The sequence below is a fragment of the Montipora foliosa genome, chromosome 4 (genome assembly GCF_036669935.1).
Source record: "Montipora foliosa isolate CH-2021 chromosome 4, ASM3666993v2, whole genome shotgun sequence".
Lineage (NCBI taxonomy): Eukaryota > Metazoa > Cnidaria > Anthozoa > Scleractinia > Acroporidae > Montipora > Montipora foliosa.
The window spans coordinates 28,397,015-28,412,014 of NC_090872.1; the positions used below are offsets into that span (position 1 = coordinate 28,397,015).

The 15,000-nt window shown below is 36.8% G+C and overlaps 1 protein-coding gene and 1 long non-coding RNA gene across 2 annotated transcripts in view; both read right to left on the reverse strand.

Moving 5' to 3' along the window:
• Positions 1-3,510, reverse strand: part of LOC138000523 (uncharacterized) — a 3,625-nt gene extending 115 nt beyond the window's left edge. Inside the window, exons 1-3 of the long non-coding RNA XR_011123147.1 lie at positions 2,043-3,510; positions 984-1,480; positions 1-151 (exon numbers count right to left, since the gene is read on the reverse strand). The exon at positions 1-151 is cut by the window's left edge and continues 115 nt beyond it. This is a non-coding gene — a long non-coding RNA (uncharacterized lncRNA). The remainder of the gene's footprint in view (positions 152-983; positions 1,481-2,042) is intronic.
• The window catches only part of LOC138000520 (uncharacterized), a 19,857-nt gene that overhangs the window by 830 nt on the left and 4,027 nt on the right, over positions 1-15,000 (reverse strand). The gene's annotated exons all lie outside the window — the stretch shown is intronic.

The window sequence follows — 15,000 nt, forward strand, 5'->3', positions numbered from 1 at the left end:
TATGGCTGCATCAGGAAAAATATGAACATCTAAAAAAATTTAACCATGATGAATTTGCTTGTTTGTTTGTTTTTATGTTGTGAGGCGATAATATTTGTGCAGGGGTCAGTTGGTGACTTACTTAGTAAGATAATGTTATGCTCCCAAGAACCTAGAGGCAAAGATCCTTGCTCACGAAGAGCATGGACACAGAGGACCTGGCTAAATTGGAAATGCAATTAGCTAAGGGTTGTTATTATAGTAGTTTCCATCACTAGTAGGAGCTATTGGTGTGACTTGTGTTTGAACAGAACACAATTTAGAACTGTTGTGGAATTATTCTATGTTTCTATTACGCAACTATTTTTTGCACTCGATTGAAAGCACATTTCAGTCCCACAGGTTTTACGATTTCAGCGGGTATTTATGATGGATGCTAAATCATCTCAGGCTTTGGCTGTCGTAATGAGGAAAAATATGAAAATCTAATGAAATTAAAACATGATGACTTTGTTTGTTCGGTTTTTTTTCTCTGTTGTGATGGATTACGAAAAAATGCCAGAAATGTATAATATTTGTGCAGGGGTCAGTGGGTGAATTAGTAAGATAACGTTATGCTCCCAAGAACCTGGAGGCAAAGATCCTCGCTCACGAAGAGCATGGACACAGAGGACCTGGCTCGATTGGGAACCTAGAAAGCCTAATGTTATGCTCCCAAGAACCTGGAGGCAAAGATCCTCGCTCACGAAGAGCATGGACACAGAGGACCTGGCTCGATTGGGAACCTAGAAAGCCTGATGTTATGCTCCCAAGAACCTGGAGTCAAAGATCCTCGCTCACGAAGAGCATGGACACAGAGGACCTGGCTCGATTGGGAACCTAGAAAGCCTGATGTTATGCTCCCAAGAACCTGGAGGCAAAGATCCTCGCTCACGAAGAGCATGGACACAGAGGACCTGGCTCGATTGGAAACCTAGAAAGCCTAATGTTATGCTCCCAAGAACCTGGAGGCAAAGATCCTTGCTCACGAAGAGCATGGACACAGAGGACCTGGCTCGATTGGAAATGCCATTAGCTAAGGATTGTTATTATAGTAGTTTCCATCACTAGTAGGAGCTATTGGTGTGACTTGTGTTTGAACAGAACACAATTTAGAACTGTTGTGGAATTATTCTATGTTTCTATTATGCAACTATTTTTTGCACTCGATTGAAAGCACATTATTTACATCGTTTTTCAGTCCCACGGGTTTTACGATTTCGGTGGGTATTGATCATGGATGGTAAACCATCTCAGGCTTTGGCTGTTGTCTTGGACTGACTGACACACTTGGCCTTAATGAGGAAAAATATGAAAATCTAATGAAATTAAAACATGATGACTTTGTTTGTTCGGTTTTTTTTCTCTGTTTTGATGGATTACGAAAAAATGCCAGAAATGTAGAATATTTGTGCAGGGGTCAGTTGGTGAATTAGTAAGATAACGTTATGCTCCCAAGAACCTGGAGGCAAAGATCCTCGCTCACGAAGAGCATGGACACAGGACCTGGCTCAATTGGGAACCTAGAAAGCCTAATGTTATGCTCCCAAGAACCTGGAGGCAAAGATCCTCGCTCACGAAGAGCATGGACACAGAGGACCTGGCTCGATTGGAAACCTAGAAAGCCTGATGTTATGCTCCCAAGAACCTGGAGGCAAAGATCCTCGCTCACGAAGAGCATGGACACAGAGGACCTGGCTCGATTGGGAACCTAGAAAGCCTAATGTTATGCTCCCAAGAACCTGGAGGCAAAGATCCTCGCTCACGAAGAGCATGGACACAGAGGACCTGGCTCGATTGGAAACCTAGAAAGCCTAATGTTATGCTCCCAAGAACCTGGAGGCAAAGATCCTCGCTCACGAAGAGCATGGACACAGAGGACCTGGCTCGATTGGGAACCTAGAAAGCCTAATGTTATGCTCCCAAGAACCTGGAGGCAAAGATCCTCGCTCACGAAGAGCATGGACACAGAGGACCTGGCTCGATTGGAAACCTAGAAAGCCTAATGTTATGCTCCCAAGAACCTGGAGGCAAAGATCCTTGCTCACGAAGAGCATGGACACAGAGGACCTGGCTCGATTGGAAATGCCACTAGCTAAGGATTGTTATTATAGTAGTTTCCATCACTAGTAGGAGCTATTGGTGTGACTTGTGTTTGAACAGAACACAATCTAGAACTGTTGTGGAATTATTCTATGTTTCTATTATGCAACTATTTTTTGCACTGGATTGAAAGCACATTATATACATCGTTTTTCAGTCCCACGGGTTTTACGATTTCGGTGGGTATTGATCATGGATGCTAAACCATCTCAGGCTTTGGCTGTTGTCTTGGACTGACTGACACACTTGACCTTAATTAGGAAAAATATGAAAATCTAATGAAATTAAAACATGATGACTTTGTTTGTTCGGTTTTTTTTCTCTGTTGTGATGGATTGCGAAAAAATGCCAGAAATGTATAATATTTGTGCAGGGGTCAGTTGGTGAATTAGTAAGATAACGTTATGCTCCCAAGAACCTGGAGGCAAAGATCCTCGCTCACGAAGAGCATGGACACAGAGGACCTGGCTCGATTGGGAACCTAGAAAGCCTAATGTTATGCTCCCAAGAACCTGGAGGCAAAGATCCTCGCTCACGAAGAGCATGGACACAGAGGACCTGGCTCGATTGGGAACCTAGAAAGCCTAATGTTATGCTCCCAAGAACCTGGAGTCAAAGATCGTCGCTCACGAAGAACATGGACACAGAGGACCTGGCTCGATTGGGAACCTAGAAAGCCTAATGTTATGCTCCCAAGAACCTGGAGGCAAAGATCCTCGCTCACGAAGAGCATGGACACAGAGGACCTGGCTCGATTGGGAACCTAGAAAGCCTAATGTTATGCTCCCAAGAACCTGGAGGCAAAGATCCTTGCTCACGAAGAGCATGGACACAGAGGACCTGGCTCCATTGGGAATGCAATTAGGTAAGTATTATTATTATAGTTTCGATCCGATGCGAGACAAAATGAATTTAGAGTAACTCAAGCTGCTTCATTGTAAATTTTTAGACACTTATATCATGCTATTAATGCTTGCCTATTCTCACTAAGGATACATCTCCCCCAGAAATAGAATAAATTATTACAAACAACAAAATGAATGATAACAACAATGCAATGAGTAAGAACGAAATATGAGTGACCAAAGGTAGCTAGATTGTAATGGAAAGTTGATTGACAGTCAGTCAGTCAGTCAGTCAGCCAGCCGAAAAAGCACGCCAATTCCAGTTAAAAAGCAACAAAACTCATCGAACACACTTTTCTAATCTCTGATTTCCTTTACTTCTTCTCCCTTAAGGTCCAGGGCTCGAAATTAACGAAAAAAACCACTCACAATTTTGCGTTATGATACGAAAATTTAGTCGCAATTTCGCAAATCTTAGTCACAAAATCGCCGCGCTGCACTGTGTTGTCAGCGGTTTAGCAAAAAAGATGAGCACGCAATACTTGTGGGTTGGTACTTTAAGTAGTGTTATTAAAGTGTATCATAATAGTATGTAATTATATCATGGATGTATTAAAGCCTTAAATTGTTATATATAAAGGTATATACCAGTGAATTTCCATGTACACCCATATATATTCATGTATACCCATGTATATCCATGTATACCCATGTATGTCCATGTATATCCATGTATACCCATATATATTCATGTATACCCATGTATATCCATGTATGGCCATGTATGTCCATGTATACCTATGTATATCCATGTATACCGATATATATTCATGTATACCCATGTATATCCATGTATGGCCATGTATGTTCATGTATACCCATATATATTCATGTATATCCATGTATGCCCATGTATGTTCATGTATACCCATATATATTCATGTATACCCATGTATATCCATGTATGCCCATGTATGTTCATGTATACCCATGTATATCCATGTATGCCCATGTATATCCATGCATACCCATATATATTCATGTATACCCATGTATATCCATGTATACCCATATATATTCATGTATACCCATGTATATCCATGTATGTCCATGTATACCCATATATATTCATGTATACCAATGTATATCCATGTATGCCCAAGTATATTCATGTATACCCACATATATTCATGTATATCCATGTATACCCATATATATTCATGTAAACCCATGTATATTCATGTATGTCCATGTATATCCATATATATTCATGTATACCCATGTATATCCATGTATGCCCATGTATGTCCATGTATACCCATCTATATCCATGCATAACCATGTATGTCCATGTATACCCATGTCTATCCATGTATAACCATGTATTTCCATGTATACCCATATATAATCATGTATACCCATGTATATCCATGTATACCCATGTATGTCCATGTATACCCATATGTATTCATGTATACCCATGTATATCCATGTATGTCCATGTATACCCATATATATTCATGTATACCCATGTATATCCATGTATACCCATGTATGTCCATGTATACCTATGTATATCCATGTATACCCATATATATTCATGTATACCCATGTATATCCATGTATGGCCATGTATGTCCATGTATACCTATGTATATCCATGTATACCCATATATATTCATGTATAACCATGTATATCCATGTATGGCCATGTATGTTCATGTATACCCATATATATTTATGTATACCCATGTATATCCATGTATGCCCATGTATGTTCATGTATACCCATGTATATCCATGTATGCCCATGTATGTTCATGTATACCCATATATATTCATGTATACCCATGTATATCCATGTATACCCATATATATTCATGTATACCCATGTATATCCATGTATACCCATATGTATTCATGTATACCCATGTATATCCATGTATGCCTATGTATGTTCATGTATACCCATATATATTCATGTATATCCATGTATGCCCAAGTATATTCATGTATACCCACATATATTCATGTATATCCATGTATACCCATATATATTCATGTATACCCATGTATATCCATGTATGCCCATGTATGTCCATGTATACCCATCTATATCCATGCATAACCATGTATGTCCATGTATACCCATGTATATCCATGTATAACCATGTATTTCCATGTATACCCATATATAACCATGTATACCCATGTATATCCATGTATACCCATGTATGTCCACGTATACCCATATGTATTCATGTATACCCATGTATATCCATCTATGTCCATGTATACCCAGATATATTCATGTATACCCATGTATATCCATGCATACCCATATATATTCATGTATACCCATGTAAATCAATGTATACCCATATATATTCATGTATACCCATGTATATCCATGTAAGCCCATGTATGTCCATGTATACCCATGTATATCCATGTATAACCATGTATGTCCATGTATACCCATGTATATCCACGTATAACCATGTATTTCCATGCATACCCATATGTATTCATGTATATCCATGTATGCCCATGTATACCCATGTATATCCATGTATAACCATGTATCTCCATATATACCCATATATATTCATGTATACCCATGTTTATCCATGTATACCCATGTACGTCCATGTGTACCCACCCATGTGTATTCATGTATAACCATGTATGTCCATGTATACCCATGTATGTCCATGTATACCCATCTACATCCATTTATAACCATGTATAGCCATGTATATGCATGTATATCCATGTGTGCCCATGTATGTCCATGTATACCCATGTATATCCATGTATAACCATGTATGTCCATGTATACCCATGTATATCCATGTATAACCATGTATTTCCATGTATACCCATATATATTCATGTATACCCATGTATGCCCATGTAAATCCATGTATAACCATGTATGTCCATGTATACCCATGAATATCCATGTATAACCATGTATGTCCATGTATAAACATATATATTCATGTATACCCATGTATATCCTTGTATACCCATGTACGTCCATGTATACTCATGTGTATCCATGTATAACCATGTATGTCCATGTATACCCATGTATGTCCATGTATACCCATGTATGTCCATGTATACCCATCTACATCCATGTATAACCATGTATACCCATGTATATCCATGTATATCCATGTATGCCCATGTATGTTCATGTATAACCATATATATCCATTTATAACCATGTATAGCTATGTATATCCATGTATACCCATGTATCTCTATGTGTACCCATGTAAATCTATGTATTAACTTGTATATCCATGTATACCCATGTATGTCCAGGTATAACCATGTATACCCATGTATGTCCATGTATAACCATGTATACCCACGTATGTCCATGTATACCCATGTATATCCATGTATAACCATGTATAGCTATGTATATCCATGTATATCCATATATATCCATGTACAGCCATGTATTTCCATGTATACATATGTTCAGCCATGTATATCCATGTATATCCATGTACAGCCATGTATATCCTTGTATACCCATGTATCTCTATGTATACTCATGTAAATCCATGTATAACCTTGTATATCCATGTATACCCATGTATATCCATGTATAACCATGCATATCCATGTATATCCATGTATATCCATGTATAGCCATGTATATTCATGTATACCCATGTATCTCTATGTATACCCATGTAAATCCATGTATAACGTGGTATATCTATGTATACCCATGTATGTCCATGTATACTTATTTATATCCATGTATAACCATGTATGTCCATGTATACCCATGTATGTCCATATATACCCATGTCTGTCCATGTGTACCCATGTATATCCATGTATAACCATGTATAGCCATTTATATCCATGTACAGCAATGTATTTCCATTTTTATCCATGTTCAGCCATGTATATCCATGTATATCCATGTACAGCTATGTATATCCATGTATACCCATATATCTCTATGTATACCCATGTATATCCATGTAGAACCGTGTATATCCATGTATGCTCATGTATATCCATGTATACCCATGCATATCCATGTTTACCCATGTATATCCATGTACAGCCGTGTATAGCCGTGTGCAACAGTGTGTATCCATGTATAGCCATGTATTACATGGATATGTATTCATGTATAACCATGTACAACCATGTTTATCCATGTATAGCTGTGTAGTATCATATATGTCCATATATTTCCATTTAAAACCATGTATTTTCATGCTGTCCTTGTATATCTATTTATAACCATATATATCTATGTATAGCCTCTTATTATCATATATATCATATATATGCATGTACACCCAAGTACATCTATGTATAGACGTGTATTACCCTGCATATAACCATAATTTCCTTTCTACAGGGGCGACCATTTGGAATGCGCTGCTAGACCAGCTAAATCAATTGCCTTCTGTAAATGGTTTAAGAAAGCAAATAAAATCTTTCACGTTTGCATCGGCAAAAACTGATTAAATTAAGCAATTTTTGTAAAAAGTATGTTAAGGTCATTGATTTTTAAACTTAGGTATCTTTGTATATTATACACGGCTTTTAGGTAGAACAGATTAACTATGTAAAATACGTATGTAAATTTGGTGAAATTACCGTGTTTAACTAACGTTTTCCTATCCTATCTATCTATCTATCTATCTATCTATATCTGATATACCTAACCATGAGATCTTGATAAAGAAATTAGAATACTTTGGCTTTGATCACTCAGCAGTTGCCATTTTCCATTCGTATTTGTCAAATCGCAAGCAACAGTTTAGTGTGAATGGAACATCTTCTAAGCTCCTAGATATTTCGTGTGGCGTACCACAAGGCTCAATATTACGACCCCTTTTATTTTTAATGTATATAAATATTTCTTCGGCGAAATGTGACGCGTGAGTATTTTTCCAAAATAAGCAATAAACACAAGCACAAAGTTAACAAGTAAATAAAAGTTTGGGAATGACTGTATTTTCTCCTGTAAACTTTATAGGGAGCTTCAAACTTTACCAACAACTAATAACGTCTTATTAAGCATGTCGAAAGCATTTATAATGTCGGAAACAGGATAATTGGTATTGATTAAGGTAATGTTTATGTAATGATAATGATATATCTGCCCGGTATCTATCTGTCTGCTTCAATTATTAAGTTTGTTTATCTTTTGTCCCGAAGATCTTTATAGCCAAAAGCCAATCAGTTTACGTTTAATCAATGTATGTCTATAAGATAACAGAACAATGGGTTGTAGTTTAGTCAGTCAGAGACATGAACTTATGGTGTACGCCATCGGAGAAATTGTAAAAGAATCAAGGAAAGCGACAGTGTGGGTTCCTTACTTATTCCCCATAACAAAAACCTAAGTTTTCGGGTGCTTAGTATAATTGCTTTTAAACCAAAACGGTTATCGCCACTGAGCATCAGCTTTGACCATAGATCGTGGGCATTTAAGCCCTTGCTTACCCCCACCCCCCTCCTCCTCAACAAGATTCAAGATTCAAGAGTTGAAGCCAGATCGCGAGCCCAAAAAAATTTTCCAAGAAGAAATTTATTATGTTCAGCTCCACCCACACACGCAGAGACGGATTTCTAAGTTTTGCCACTACTTAAAATTTTATTGACATCATTCATTCAACAGAAAATATGGCCATTACCGAAGGAACTACGCCCGTAAAATAACACCTTTTTTGTAGTGGGATAATAAATCTCTTATTCGATGGTCTAACATATAAGACCATTCTCTCCGTTGAGCATTGTCCGACCGACCCCAATTTTTGGAATTTTCAAAAAAAAAAAAAAAGGTAACGGTGTTTTAAAACCATTTTAATGTTGCATAGGAGTTTCAGGGGTTGATCCCTTTTCCCACGCTGTCTTAAGTTTGCAACAACATCCACCAACTTTTCAGCCATATTCATTTTGGGTTCACGTTTTGTTTGTTTTCCGGGCTCCACAGCTATGATGCTGGGGTAGCGGGACTCCGATTCCGAGACTGCCCAGGAAACGCATTTGACGCTAAACGAAAAAAAAAAAGGAGGATGGGCTAATACTCGCGGACATTTTGCTCACTGCTCGCAAAATGCTTTGCAACTCTCAAAATATCCGCGCGTGTTAAACCATCGAATAAGATGTATTTATCACGCCGTCTGAAAAACAACAAAATATACCAGCAAAAGCTCGAGAATGAGCAAGAGTAGAATCTTCTCTCAATGCAGCAAAGCACAAGGAATAAATCTGGAAACAAACAAAAATGAGATACGAGAATGCGTTGATCGAGCCGTGTCTCCAAAGCTGCGATTGCTAATTCTGCTGTCGTACTTAGCATCATCAGCAGAATAGCGCACGATTGCAAATTTGTTTGGTGTATCTCCACCTTTTGTTTGCACTTGTGTTAAAGTGTGTGCTGCAATTGTCAACAAACTGAAGTCGCGGTTTATCACGTTACCCAAAGGAGAATATTTTAAAGAAGTCATGCGCATTTACAAAGACAGATGGGGATTTCCAATGTGTGCTGATGCGATGGACGGTACTCATATTCTTGTAATTGCCCCACCGACCGACCATGACGACTTCGTGGATCTCAAAGGCTACCACATCATTCTTATGCAAACAGTTGTTGACTATGAAATGATATATGAAATATGGTGAACTGCGGATGTGAAATCAAGTGAAACTATGATCCTCGCGGTTATGAACGCAATTTTAGCAATTGCGTAGGGATGAGCGCGCATGGGTGTGTATGAATATAAATGGGTATCCATGGGTATAAATGGCTTAAGGCTTTACATGAACATACATTGTATACATAAGCATGCATAGATATACATGGCTGTACAAGGATATACGTGGCTGTACATGGACAGAAAAGGATATACATGGGTATACATCGGTATACATGGATATACATAGGCATATATGGGTGTACATCGCTGTACATGGATATACATGGATGTACACGGATAAAAATGCCTGTACATGGATACACAGAGCTGTACATGGTTATACATGGATGAACATGGATAGACATGGGTATACATGGATATACATGGCTGTACATGGATATACACGATAATATATGGGTATCCATAGCTATACATGTATACCCATGGACATACATGGTTATACATGGATATACATGGGTATACATGGGCATACATGGCTGTATATTGATATTCATGGATATACACGGGTGTACATGGATATACATGGATATACATGGCTGTACATGGATATACATGGATATACATGGCTGTACATGGGCATACATGGATATACATTCGTATACATGGAAATACATGGGTATACATGGATATACATGGCTGTACATGGATATACACGATAATATATGGGTATACATAGATATACATGGACATACATGGCTGTATATGGATATTCATGGATTTACACGGGTGTACATGGATATACATAGCTGTACATGGATATACATGGATATACATGGCTGAACATGGGTATACATGGATATACATGGCTGTACTTGGATGTCCATTATAATACATGGGTATACATAGGTAAACATAGACGTACATGTCTGTATATGGATATTCATGGATATACACGGGTGTGTATGGATATACATGGCTGTACATGGATACACATGGACATACATGGCTGTAGATGGGCATACATGGGTATACATTCGTATACATGGATACACATAGCCATACATGGATATACATGGCTGTGCATTGATATGGATAGGTATACATGGAGATACATGCCTTTACATCGAAATACACGGATATTCATAGCTGTACATGGATATACATGATAATACATGAATATACACGGGTATACATGGATATGCATGGGCATACATGGATATACATGGTTGTACATAGATATACATGCCTGTATGTAGATATGCACGGGTATACATGGATATACATGGCTGTACATGGATATACAGGATAATACATGGGTTTACATAGATATACATGGATATACACGGGTGTACATGGATATACTTGGATATACATGGCTGTACATGGATATAAATGGCTGTACATGGATATAAATGATAAAACATGAATATACACGGGTATACATGGACATACATGGGTGTACATGGATATATATGGGTATACATGAATATATATGGGTATACATGGACATACATGGTTATACATGGATATACATGGGTATACATAAATATATATATGGGTATGCATGCAAATACATGGTTGTACATGGATATACATGGACATACATGGTTATACATGGATATACATGGGTATACATGGACATAAATGGGCATAAATGGATATACATGGGTATACATAAATATATATGGGTATACATGGCTTTACATGGGTATTCATGAATATATATGGGTATGCATGGATATACATGGGTATACATGAATATATATGGGTATACATGGACATACATGGTAATACATGGATATACAGGGGTATACATAGACATACATGGTTATACATGGTTACACATGGATACACAGGGGTATACAAGGACATACAGGGGTATACATGGATATACATGGGTATAAATGAATATATATGGGTATACATGAACATACATGGTTATACATGGATATACATGGGTATACATGAATATATATGGGTATACATGGACATACATGGATATACATGGGTATACATGGGCATACATGGGTATACATGAATATATATGGGTATTCATGAAAATACATGGTTATACATGGATGTACATGGGTATACATGAACATACATGGTTATACATGGATATACATGGTTATACATGGATTTATATGGGTATACAATGACATACATGGGTATACATAGATATACATGGGTATACATGAATATGTATGGGTATACATGGAATTACATGGTTATACATGGATATACATGGGTATACATGGATATACATGGGTATACATGAATATATATGGGTATACATGAATATATATGGGTATACATGGACATACATGGTTATACATGGATATACATGGGTATACATGGACATACATGGGTATACATGAATATATATGGGTATTCATGGACATACATGGTTATACATGGACACACATGGGTATACAAGGACATACATAGGTATACATGGATATACATGGGTATACATGAATATATATGGGTATACATGGACATACATGGTTATACATGGATATACATGGGTATACATGGGCATACATGGGTATACATGAATATATATGGGTATTCATGGACATACATGGTTATACATGGATGTACATGGGTATACATGGACATACATGGTTATACATGGATATACATGGGTATACATAGACATACATGGTTATACATGGTTACACATGGATACACATGGGTATACAAGGACATACAGGGGTATACATGGATATACATGGGTATACATGAATATATATGGGTATACATGAACATACATGGTTATACATGGATATACATGGGTATACATAAATATATATGGGTATACATGGACATACATGGATATACATGGGTATACATGGGCATACATGGGTATACATGAATATATATGGGTATTCATGAAAATACATGGTTATACATGGATGTACATGGGTATAAATGGACATACATGGTTATACATGGATATACATGGTTATACATGGATACACATGGGTATACAAGGACATACATGGGTATACATAGATATACATGGGTATACATGAATATGTATGGGTATACATGGAATTACATGGTTATACATGGATATACATGGGTATGCATGGATATACATGGGTATACATGAATATATATGGGTATACATGAAAATATATGGGTATACATGGACATACATGGTTATACATGGATATACATGGATACACATGGGTATACAAGGACATACATGGGTATACATGAATATATATGGGTATACATGAACATACATGGTTATACATGGATATACATGGGTCTACATGAATATATATTGGTGTACATGGACATACATGGATATACATGGGTATACATGGGCATACATGCGTATACATGAATATATATGGGTATTCATGAAAATACATGGTTATACATAGATGTACATGGGTATACATGGACATACATGGTTATACATGGATATACATGGGTATACATGGACATACATGGTTATACATGGATACACATGGGTATACAAGGACATACATGGGTATACATGGATATACATGGGTATACATTGACATACATGGTTATACATGGATATACATGGGTATACATGGGCATACATGGGTATACATGGATATACATGGGTATACATGGATATACATGGGTATACATGAATATATATGGGTATACATGGACATACATGGTTATACATGGATATACATGGGTATACATTGACATACATGGTTATACATGGATATACATGGGTATACATGGGCATACATGGGTATACATGGATATACATGTGTATACATGGGTATATATGGATATACATGGGTATACATTGACATACATGGTTATACATGGATATACATGAGTATACATTGACATACATGGGTATACATGAATATATATGGGTATACATGAATATATATGGGTATACATGGACATACATGGTTATACATGGATATACATGGATACACATGGGTATACAAGGACATACATGGGTATACATGAATATATATGGGTATACATGAACGTACATGGTTATACATGGATATACATGGGTATACATGAATATATATGGGTGTACATGGACATACATGGATATACATGGGTATACATGGGCATACATGGGTATACATGAATATATATGGGTATTCATGAAAATACATGGTTATACATGGATGTACATGGGTATACATGGACATACATGGTTATACATGGATATACATGGGTATACATGGACATACATGGTTATACATGGATACACATGGGTATACAAGGACATACATGGGTATACATGGATATACATGGGTATACATTGACATACATGGTTATACATGGATATACATGGGTATACATGGGCATACATGGGTATACATGGATATACATGGGTATACATGGATATACATGGGTATACTTGAATATATATGGGTATACATGGACATACATGGTTATACATGGATATACATGGGTATACATTGACATACATGGTTATACATGGATATACATGGGTATACATGGGCATACATGGGTATACATGGATATACATGGGTATACATGGGTATATATGGATATACATGGGTATACATTGACATACATGGTTATACATGGATATACATGAGTATACATTGACATACATGGGTATACATGAATATATATGGGTATACATGAATATATATGGGTATACATGGACATACATGGTTATACATGGATATACATGGATACACATGGGTATACAAGGACATACATGGGTATACATGAATATATATGGGTATACATGAACGTACATGGTTATACATGGATATACATTGGTATACATGAATATATATGGGTGTACATGGACATACATGGATATACATGGGTATACATGGGCATACATGGGTATACATGAATATATATGGGTATTCATGAAAATACATGGTTATACATGGATGTACATGGGTATACATGGACATACATGGTTATACATGGATATACATGGGTATACATGGACATACATGGTTATACATGGATACACATGGGTATACAAGGACATACATGGGTATACATGGATATACATGGGTATACATTGACATACATGGTTATACATGGATATACATGGGTATACATGGGCATACATGGGTATACATGCATATACATGGGTATACATGGATATACATGGGTATACATGAATATATATGGGTATACATGGACATAGATGGTTATACATGGATATACATGGGTATACATTGACATACATGGTTATACATGGATATACATGGGTATACATGGGCATACATGGGTATACATGGATATACATGGGTATACATGGGTATATATGGGTATACATGGAAATACATGGCTGTACATGGATATACATGGGTATACATGGACATACATGGTTTTACATGGATATACATGGGTATACATGG